This window comes from Cebus imitator, unplaced genomic scaffold (genome assembly GCF_001604975.1).
Source record: "Cebus imitator isolate Cc_AM_T3 unplaced genomic scaffold, Cebus_imitator-1.0 Scaffold21, whole genome shotgun sequence".
In the NCBI taxonomy this organism is placed as follows: domain Eukaryota; kingdom Metazoa; phylum Chordata; class Mammalia; order Primates; family Cebidae; genus Cebus; species Cebus imitator.
Genome location: NW_016107336.1, coordinates 3223421 through 3233629, shown reverse-complemented (window position 1 = coordinate 3233629; position 10209 = coordinate 3223421). Strand labels below are relative to the sequence as shown.

The 10209-nt window shown below is 40.3% G+C and overlaps 1 non-coding gene across 1 annotated transcript; it reads right to left on the bottom strand.

Moving 5' to 3' along the window:
* Positions 1 to 8160: 8160 nt before the first annotated feature.
* On the bottom strand, positions 8161 to 8267 carry LOC119470086. The gene has a single exon (XR_005198961.1). It is a non-coding gene; the product is annotated as a U6 spliceosomal RNA (small nuclear RNA).
* Between the last annotated feature and the right edge of the window lie 1942 nt (positions 8268 to 10209).

The window sequence follows — 10209 nt, the reverse complement described above, 5'->3', positions numbered from 1 at the left end:
CAAGTGAACTAGTAGAGTAGGAACTCATTCATTACAGGGGATGGCACCAAGCCATATGAGGGATCGGCTCCCATGATCCAAACAGCTCCAACCAGGCGCCACCACCAGCCCTGGGGATGACATTTCAGCATGAGATTTGGAGGGTACAAACACCCAAACTATATCAGGTTTCAATTGTACTTAGCAGAAAGAATAAGAAAAAGTATGTTTACTTTATCTTTCCTCAAGAGGAATTTGATCTTCTCATATTTTAGATGAGGAAGTTGGTCTATAATGTTCTCTAAAGACCCTTTCAGCTTAAAAACTTTTGTTATTCTACAATGTAGTAAATCCCTGTTTGCCTTTTTTTGTGTTTCACTGGGGATATTAAAGCAAATAAGAAGGCCATTAGCCTAAGACTGTCTCTGCACCAGGAACTCTTACGTAAGGGAACCAAAACTTAACTTAGAGGCATTTCTTTTAACTTACTTTAAAGAAAATACAAAAACAACAACAAAAACCCACAACAACATCAGCCTCAGCCAGTCACAACCAACCAGTCGACTGGTTGTATAACCAGGAACCCCCGTCAAACCATATCCAAAGAAGGCAAATGCCTAGCTGTAGCAATCAAGTAATTTCTGAACTTTGCTGGCAGGTTCAGCCTATAAAAGCTCACTGCTCACATCGCTGGAGTGGAGCTGCCTGAACCCTTTCCAGTTTTGAGTGCTGCCCAATTCATGAATTAGTTTTGCTCAAATACACTCTGTTAAATTAATTTTGTCTTAAGTTTTTCTTTTAACAGGGTTTACAGTCACTGCTCCATAAACATGTTTTTTAGTTTCTGCTTTATAATGTACCCACTCACCCCCATGTGCTTTCTGCTGGGTTGGGGAGACACAAAGGAAAGTTCTTAAGATAGTGTCATTCTCGCCTTCAGTAAACAGGCTGAACTGTTTTATCTCTAGGGGATGGTGTTTGCTTTGGGAGATACCCCACTTGAGAACATGGAAGGTCCAGAATTAGATGAAATGTAATTAATAAAGATCCATATTATTTCCTTTTTTTTGAGATGGAGTCTTGCTCTGTTGCCAGGCTGGAGTACAGTGGTGTGATCTCAGCTCACTGAAACCCGCATCCAGGTTCAAGCCATTCTCCTGCCTCAGCCTCCCAAGTAGCTGGGACTACAGGTGCATGCCACAATGCCTAGTTTTGTTTTGTTTGTTTTGGTTTTTTGTTTTAGTAGAGATGGGGTTTCACCATTTTGGCCAGGATGGTCTCAATCTCTTGATCTTGTGATCCACCTGCCTCAGCCTCCTAAAGAGCTGGGATTACAGGCCTGCACCACTGTGCCTGGCCCATATTTTTGTATTAGGATAAATAAGAAATTAACAGCAATTCTTTGCATTAACCTTTGAACAAATTTTTCCAGAATTAGTTGAAGTATAAAAAAGTTTGAGAACCACTGATCTGGGATAAAATATCCTCAGTATCTTATACAAAGAAGCAAAGATGGTATCCATTTTAAAGACATTTCTAAAATGCTAAATCAAATACTGCCAAGTAAAAACTGACATCAGCATATGTTTCTAGAATTCTTTATTATTTCATTTTCAAGCTTGTATCCCCAAACAAGATGGGTTAGTCCTTAAAATTGGCTACATTGACATGCACAGAAGTGTAAACATTTGTTCAAAGGTTAATTCAGGGAATTGCTGTTAATTGCTTATTTACCCTAATACAAAAATGTGGACCTTTATTTATTCAGCTAGCATTTATTATCCTCCCAGACAGATCACCCACTTGCTTAATCATACCCTTAGTTCACTGGTGCTGCTCCTCTACCTTTTACCTGAATTCATTCCTGCAGAAACATCTTTCACTCCTTTTATATCTTCTCTGTTCCCATTATCTTCATTCAGTTGCTCATCAATGAGATTTTTTTATATTAAAGCAAATATAGTAAAACTTTTTATATTGATCGTCTAAGCATTACAATTTACTTGAAACAGAACACTAATTATTCCGTATTTTAATCTGTTTCTTAGTTGTGTTTTTCACATGGATAAATTTTCTTTTCTTTTTTTTTTTTTTTTTTTAGACAGAGTTTTTTTTTGTCGCCCAGGCTGGAGTGCAGTGGAATCTTAGCTCACTGCAACCTCTGCCTCCTGGGTTCAATCAATGATCTTACCTCTCAGCCTCCCGAGTGGCTGGGATTCCAGGTGCTTGTCCCCATACCCAGCTAATTTTTGTACTTTTAGTAGACACAGAGTTTCACCATGTTGGCCAGGATGGTCCCAATCTCTTGACCTCATGATCTACCCGCCTTGGCTTCCCAAAATGCAGAGATTACGTGTGTGAGCTGCTGCGCCTGGCCAATGAGGTTTTAATGTAGTTTACTTCTCTTTTTCTTGAGGTATAATTCCCCTATGATAAAATTCTCCATTTTCTAGTGTCCAACTCAGCCATTTTTAGAATATTCATAAGGCTGTGAGAAGTTCATGAAGAGACTGAGAGAGCTGAGTGAAGGATGTGGAGGTAGGGGTTGATGTGGGATATCTGTTTGCAATGCCCTAAAGGATGCAGAAATATACAATAGTGTGCTGGGGTAACAGACAAAGTCACAGAAGGGTGTGATTGCCTTAGTACCAAAACTGAAAGGCAGAAGAGCAGGTGGAAGAAGAGGAAGTCTAGATCCTTGCCCTGATTGAGTTTCAATCCAATTGGTGAGTAAAGTACACTCATGCACAAAGCACCTGGGGACCCATTCAATGTAACCGTGCTAGTAAAATGCAGGATTAGGAACAGAGTCCATCACTCCTTAGCTGGCAAAGTCTGCCCCAGGCTGGCAGCCCTACTCACTGCTGTTGGTACAGTCTGCGGCATCCCTCTGTGCTTTTGCTTATGGTGTCATTCCATTCTGAGCTCCTAGAGCTCACCAATCATTCATTGCCTACCTCACATCCTCTGTGAAATACTTCCTAAGTGATGCGTCCTGCACCAAGCACTCTGGAAGCCCATTGCATTTTAACGAAAACCTTACAATGCAGTAGTCATTGTATATTGTACAATGCAGTCTGACACCAGTTTCTAGATAATCCTGATCTTGAAGGCTAAGTAGCAACCCTGCCATGCCAGTAACTCTCAGCACCTTGCATTTTCAATACTTCCTTCTAGGTGTTCCTTCAAACGATCCTTACCAGAAAAAGATTGGCAATCACTGCCAGAGGGGGAAGAAAATATCTAGAAAATATGGATTGACTTCCTCCTTATTTAAATACAGTTATTGAGGCAAGAAGTTAACTATAGAATAATTACACGTGCGCACTCACACACACACACACACACACACACAGAGAAAATATAGATCAGTCATCCTCCAACGTTTTGCTTACACATCATAATAATTTTGACCTACTATTGCTTTGCACATTTTAAGGCTAACATTTAAGTTTCATCATAAGTTTCAAGTTGTTGCAAAAGATGAAATGTCTGGTATTCAATTTAAGAATATTAAAACTTAAAAATAAGGCCAGGTGTGATGGCTCATGTCTGTAATCCCTGCACTTGGGGAGGCTGAGGTGGGTGGATCACCTGAGGGTAGGAGTTTGAGACCAACATGACAAAGCCCCATCTCTACTAAAATTACAAAAATTGGCTGGGCGTGGTGGTGTGCACCTATAGTCCAAGCTACTTGGGAGGCTGAGGTGGGAGGATCACATGAGCCTGGGAGGCAAAGAATGCAGTGAACTGAGATTGTGCCACTGCACTCCAGCCTGGTGACAGAGTGAGAACTTGTCTCAAAAAAAATAAAAACAAAAAAAGATAAAATTTAAAAAGCTAACACTACTCATTTAATCATCTTTAAGAATACAAGTTACTTTGTAAATGAGCATAACTTTTAGATTGTTCCTTTTTCTCCTTAAAATTATATTTCAATTCTACTTTCCCATAGAATTATATCTTAGTAAAATAATACATTTTATATCTTTTACTTATCACTCTATTACAGTTTTCCTCAACACAAACGTAAAATTAATTTTAAAGTTCCTGTAACTGTAAGGTATAGTGTTAGAAATAAAGATAGGTTATTTTTATTATACAATTGATCAAAACAACCTATATATTGTGTATACTTTGAAAATAACTACAGATAACAAAGTAAGATTTTATTGGAAGTTCATCTATTCATGAGATGTGTGTTTTTCCAACTCACATATTTATGAATGAATGTTACTTGATGGTAGAGCTCTGAAATGTGGTTAAAAATAAACTGTATTACTAGCTTTCTGTGTGTGTGCGTGTGTGTGTCTTTGTGTGTGACAGGGTCTCTGCCATCTGGGCTGGAGTGCAGTGGCACAATTCTAGCTCACTGCAGCCTTGAACTCCTAGGCTCCAGCAATCCTCTTGCCTCAGTCTCTCCAGTAGCTAGGACAACAGGCATGCACCACCACACCCAGCTAATTTTTATTTTTTGTAGAGACAGGGTCTTGCTGTATTGTCCAGGTTAGTCTCAACTCCTGGCCTCAAGTGATCCGCCCACCTTGGCCTCCTAAAGTGCTAGGATTATAAGCATGAACCACCATGCCTGCCCTACTTTTTCTTCTTTTAATCCTGGGTATATACCCAAAAGAATTAAAGTCAGGATCTTGAAAAGCTATTAGCATTCCTGTGTTCACTGCATCATTTTTCAACATGTGAAAAAAACCTAAATGTCCATCAACAGATAAATGGATAAAGAAAATGTGATATGTACATACAATGGGATAGTATTCAGCACTTAAAAAGACAGAAATCCTGCAATACGCAATAATTAGGACGAACTTTGAGGACAGGTTGCTAATTGAAACAAGCCAGTTACAGGATGACAAATACTACATGATTCTACTTATATGAAGTATCTAAAACTGTTTAATTCCTAGGGTCAAAGGGTGGGTTAGTCGTTGCCAAGGTCCAGGAGGAGAAGGAAGTGGGCAGTTATTAAAAACCGACATAAAGTTTTCACTGAATAAGATGAATACGTTCTAAAGATCGCTGTATAGCAATTATTGTCGACAATAATATTGCACACTTAAAAATTTGCTAAGAGGATAGGTCTCGTATGTTCTTACTATAATCAAAACTTTTTTAAAGTTTTTAAAGTACATCAATTCTCATCTAACTATTAAAGAGCTAGTTTTATTCGTGTTTACATTTAGTTAGAAAAGTAAAATTAGAGAGTCCAAGGTAGGAGAATTGCTTGAGTCCAGGAGTTTGAGACCAGCCTGATCAATATAATGACACCTCATCTCTATAAAAAAATAAGGAAAAGTAAGCAGGCTTGGTGATGATGTTGGCCTCTAGTCCCAGCTATTCAGGAGGCTGGGGCAGCAGAATCTCTTGAGTTTAAGAGGTGGAAGTTGCGGTGAGCTGAAATGGTACCACTGCCCTTCAGCCTGGGCAACAGAACAAGACTCCGTCTCAAAAAAAAAAAAAAAAAAAAAGAGTAAAATTAGCAGCTGGATACTGTGGCATTCATCTGTAGTTCCAGCTACTTGGGAAGCTAAGGTGGGCAGATCAGGCTGACGTGTGCTCACACCTGTGAATAGCCACTGAGCTCCAGCTTGGACAACACACAGTGTCATCTGGTCATGCTGAGAAGTTTTTATACCCAGCACGATGCACTTTGATAGGATTTGGAATGTGGGAGAAGGAAGGCTTTTCTTGGTGAAAAGGGAAGCCTTGACCTCAGGCATGTCCTTAGGGGACTCATGGACATTGAGGACCTGGTAACTGATGTTAATCAGGGCAAATTTCTCTCTTCCTCGAGGGGAAGGTGTACCCCACGTTGGAAACTGAGGGCATAGACAGTATATGGTAGAATTAGGGTTCCAGAGTTGCAAAGATGGCAGTTTGAATCTTAAATGCTGACATATGCTGCCAGTGTGATGTTGTTCAATTAATATTATCTTGCTAAATCTAGTTCCTTCTTTTATAATATAGAGATAATAAACACATCTGTCACTGAGTGTCATGGTGAGGATTAAATTAAAATAAGTACATAAAGGTGACAATCAAAGGGTCTGGAACATACTAAGCAAGTGGTGGTTAATTTTATGTATCGGCTTGGCTGGGTGCTCAGACAGCTGGTAGAACATTATTTCTGGTTGTGTCTGTGGGGGTGTTTCTGGAAGAGATTAGCATTTGAAGCAGTGGACCGAATAAAGAAGTTCTGCCCTCACCAATGTGGACAGCACCACCCACTCCTTTGAAGACCTGGATAAAACAAAAAGGAGGAGTTAGGGTGGATTCCTTCTTTCTTCTCGAGCAGGGACATCCATCCTCTCCTGCCCTTGGACACTGGAGTTTCTGGTCCTCAGATCTTTGGACTCTAGGGTCTACACCAGCCGTCTTCCTGCTGTTCTCAGGTTTTTGGACTCAGATTGAATCAGACCATCAGCTTTCCTGGGTCCCCAGCTTGCGGACCACATATTGTGGGAATTCTCTGGCTCCATAATGCTGTGATCCAATTCCATAGCCATATTCGTTCTATACCACATATCCTATTGGTGCTATTTTTCTGGAAAGCTGAAGCACCCCTCAAAAGTTTTCTTGTTCTCTCCCTCTCTCCTTCTTCCTCTTTTTCTCTCTGTCCTACATGTCAGGCCTTCTTTGAAGCATTTTGTATGGATTATTTTATATAGTCTCCCAGCAACTCTGTGAAGAATGGATTTTATTATTCCCATTTTAAGAATGAAGGAATTGAAGGCCCGAGAAGGCTAAGGCACAAAGTTAATAGGTGGAGAAGATGCACTCAAAGCCAGGCAGCCTGACGCCAGGGCCTGCCCTCTTCGTCATGGTTGGTGGCACAAGAAAGTCCAATTCTGTTCCAGTGCTTGGAGCACACCCTTGTTGGCCAGTTCTCTCATGAAAAAAAAACCTTCAGAAATAGGAATGTTCCATGAACTTTCTTCTAAAGTTCGTTCAACCAATCTTTGTTCCCCTGAAGGTTTACCACCCAGCAGCTCCTGAAAAAAAGGCTCAGTTGTCTAGATTCTATAAAGCTAGCTCCACAAAGCTAGCTGGGGATATTGTCATCATGTAAGATTGTTTGCCATATCTTCAGGATTGCCAGACAATGTTTCTCTCGCTTTGCATGCTGGCAAAGTACAGACTTGCCATGACTCTCTGTCCTAGATAGCCTTGCCCTGTCCAGGCTTTAAATGTTCAAAGAAAAGGTCTAACACAGCCTCCTTGCCTCCTGCTGAGGTCTCTAAGGTTTAATTTCCTTATTGGGCATTACTGAAATGTTTGGTTAAATCAATCCTGCGTTAGGCCCCTGAGGCTCTGGGCGGGGCTCAGCAACTTGTTACAATGTTTATTTTAATTCCATTCTGGCAATTGCAGTATAGATGTCCTGGGGATGCCATTGTCTGCCACTCAGGTAACTTGGAGCTCTTTGCAGAGATCCTGTGGGCATTAAGGAGGGGTGAAGAGGAAATGGAGTTACGTTTGAAAGTATGGAGGAGCCAGTGGAAAAACCAGGTCTTTGACTATGTCTGATTGGCCAAGGACATGGCCACAGTGTGGTAACTGGCTGTCCAGGTCTGGATTCTGGGTTACAGTCCGGTACAACTGGCAACATTATGGCATGACTCTGTGGCAGCTTATTTTGAGTGTCACGGCTATTACCCAGAGTCAGGAGTAATGTCTTTCATTCTGAGACATCTAAACCCCCGACCACAGGCATGTTTCCTTCCAGGGCAGAGGGCAAATGCAATTACATCTGTGACCAATTTGCACAGCTGGGAGCTCAGCCTCCTGACAGAAACATTTATTTGAGATTCAAGTCTCTAGGGAGCCGGGTCACCAGACAGGAAGTAAGGTCCAGTAAGCATGTGTTGTCTACTATGTGAATGCTTGTTAGGCTGGGCCAGAAGAACAAAACAAAATAACATCAAATGTCAACTTAAGCTTTTAGAAGCAAAAAATGAGCCTTGTCTGTCTACAAACCAGGTTTTTCAGGGCATAGAGGAAAATCCGAATATCCAAATAAGACAGTTGCCATTGACCCCAGTAAAAACATAGCATGCACATGGCACGTGGAACTCATGGAAGGGGCAGCTGCCTGGGAGGCAAAGCCCTGGTTTCCAGTTCTGTTTCCACCACTGTGAAGGTGGCATCCTGATCAAGTTACTTCGCTCAGGCTTTTTATTTTTTTTAGAATTGTTGTGTCATCCTTGCCCAGGGGCCATGCTAATCTTCTCTGTATCATTCTGATGTTAGTATATGTGCTGTGAAACAAGCACTTTCTTTTTCCCCCGAGACAGGGTCTCACTCTGTCACCCAGGCTGGAGTGCAGTGGTGCGATCACAGCTCACTCCAGCCTTGACTTCCCAGGCTCAAGTGATCCTTCCACCAGCTCCTCAGTAGCTAGAACTACAGGCCTTTTCCAGAGCTAGAAGATAAAGAAAAACACCACGAAAGCGTTGAAGGCAAACCCAGAGCCCAGCCTAGTGACTCTGTTAGTATTTACTCATAGGACAATGTCTCTGGATTTTATTTATTTATTTTTGTCTCCCAACAGCTTTATGGAGACATATTCACGTACTATACAATTCACCAATTTAGAATGTACAAGTCAATGGCTTTTAGTTTATTCACGGAGTTGTGCGGCCGTCATCACAACCAATTTTAAGACATTGTTATAACCCAAAAAAGAAACCATCGATGCTCCTCACTTCTTAGCCATCACCCCTCAAGGCCTCCCCTGATTCCTTTCAGCCTTAGGCAACCAATGATCTACTCTCTGTTTCTACAGATTTGCCTATTTTAGACATTTCTTATAAATGGAATAATACAATATGTTGTCTTTAGCAACTGGTTTCCTTCACTTAGCATACTCTTTTCAAAGTTCATCCATACTATAATATGTATCAGTGCTTCATTTCTTTTTACTTCCAAAAAGTATACCATTATATGGAAATGCCATAATGTGTTTATTCATTTGTCCATTGATGGACATTTGGGCTGTTTCTACCTTTTAGCTATTATGAACAATATTCTGTGAACAATGGTGGACAAGTTTATGTGTGAACATATATTTCCATTTCTGTTCGGTATACACCTGAGTAGGTTTGCTGGCTCATACAATAACTTTGTGTTTAACCTTTTGTGTAACTGCCAGACTGCTTTCCAAGGCAGCTGCATCACTTTACTTTAAAAAATTATTTTTATTTTAGATTCAGGGAGTACATGTGCAGATTTGTTACTTGTATACATTGCATGATGCTAATTTGGGTTTCTACTGAATCCATCACCCAAATACTAAACATAGTACCCAACAGGTAGCTTTTCAACCCTTGCCTCCCATCCCTATTCACCACTTTGGAGTCCCCAGTGCCTACTGTTCCCATCTTTATGTCCCTGTAGCCCTAATGTTTCTTACTTATCAGCTCCCACTTATAAGTGAGAACATGCAGTATTTGGTTTCCTGTTTCTGTGTTTAATTTACTTAGGATAATAGCCTCCAACTACATCCATGTTGCTGCAAAGGACATGATTTTATTCTTTTTTATGGCTATATAGTATTCCATGGAGCTGCACCATTATGTATTCCAACAAGCAGTGTATGAGAGTTCTAATTTTTCCACTTCCTTGCCAATACTTGTTATTTTCTGGTTTGTAAAAATTTTACCCATTCTAATGGGTATGAGATGGTATTTAATTGTGGTTTTGATTTGTATTCCCTGATAACTAATGATGTGGAGCATGTTTCATGCAGTTATTGGATTTGCATTTACCCTCCTTAGAGAAACATCTATTCAGATTTTTGCCCATTTTTCTTAGTTATTTGGTTTTTTGGTATTGAGCAGTAATAGTTCATTATATATTCAAGACACAAGTCCTTTATCAGTGATGCTTTTAGCACATTTTTTCTCTCATTCATTGTAGGCTTGTCTCTTCATTTTCTTGATGGCGTCTCTGGAAGGACAAAGATTTTTAGCTGACTTGTGCACAGCTCATCTGTTTTTTCTCTAGTTGCTCATGCTTTTGGTGTCATATCCAAGAAACCATTGTCAAATCCCAGGTCATGAAAATTTATACCCGTGTTTTCTTCTAAGAGTTCTACAGGTTTAGCTCTTAGAATTAAAAGGTTTCGTCTTTTCTCTCTTCTGAATTTGTATACAGTGTGAGACAGGGGTCCAACTTCTTTTTTTTTACATGTGTATATCCAGTTGTCCCAGAATC